Source organism: Alligator sinensis, unplaced genomic scaffold (assembly GCF_000455745.1).
Source record: "Alligator sinensis unplaced genomic scaffold, ASM45574v1 scaffold93_1, whole genome shotgun sequence".
NCBI lineage: Eukaryota > Metazoa > Chordata > Crocodylia > Alligatoridae > Alligator > Alligator sinensis.
The window spans coordinates 521,645-522,404 of record NW_005842243.1 but is presented as its reverse complement, the minus strand read 5'-3'; the positions used below and the strand labels follow the sequence as shown (position 1 = coordinate 522,404).

At 48.4% G+C, this 760-nt stretch overlaps 1 protein-coding gene across 1 annotated transcript in view; it reads right to left on the bottom strand.

The window, feature by feature from the left end:
- DISC1 (DISC1 scaffold protein) overlaps positions 1 to 760 on the bottom strand; it is a 370,273-nt gene that overhangs the window by 16,045 nt on the left and 353,468 nt on the right. The window lies entirely within an intron of this gene.

Sequence of the window (760 nt, the reverse complement as noted above, 5' to 3'; positions counted from 1 at the left end):
CCCCGCTGCCCATTCCACATCAGTTCAATAAAAAAGGACTATAGTCTCCAGGAGTAATTAAAAAATTAGTAACTGAAAAAGTACCTAAGCACAATTTTTACACATAGCTTCAATGAGCTTTAATGAGAGCTAGGTTCCTAAATATAAGATGCTTTTGAAAATGGGACGCAAGCTCATAAGTCACATAAGGTGCAGACAGAAGTGACATATTTCATGTTTTCTGGCTCATGAAAGTGCTCTACAGTCATGACCTAACACATGTGCATGGCTGCAGAATGCTTCTAAAAACACTGATTGCACAAAAAATTAACCCTCACCTAATCAGGTAAAAGATTAAGGTGCTCTGCTTTAGAGCACCTTAGGGAACTTGTGTTATCTTGAGGGTTAATTTTTTATGCAAGGGTGGGACTGGGCTAATTTTTCACGAAAGGGCCAGTGGACAGGGAGGGAAGGGAGCAGCAGCAGCTACCAGGCTGCTGTGCCTGGCCTGAACTGGGGGAGAGGGTGGAAAAGAATAGAGCCCCTTGTTTTATGGCTCCCACTAGATACCCCAGCTGGCATATTGGGCATAGACTGGCTGTGGCCTGCAGCTGAAGGGGTTCCATTCCACACCACCCTGACCCCAGATCTGGCCAGCCTCTTGAGAATGGCAGCAGTAGCTGCCATGCAAGCCCAGCTTGAGCTGGAGGGGGGAGAAGATGTGGAACAGAGCCCCCTTGCCTGGGGGCCCAGCCTAGCTCCCCCCAGGACTCCAGCTGGG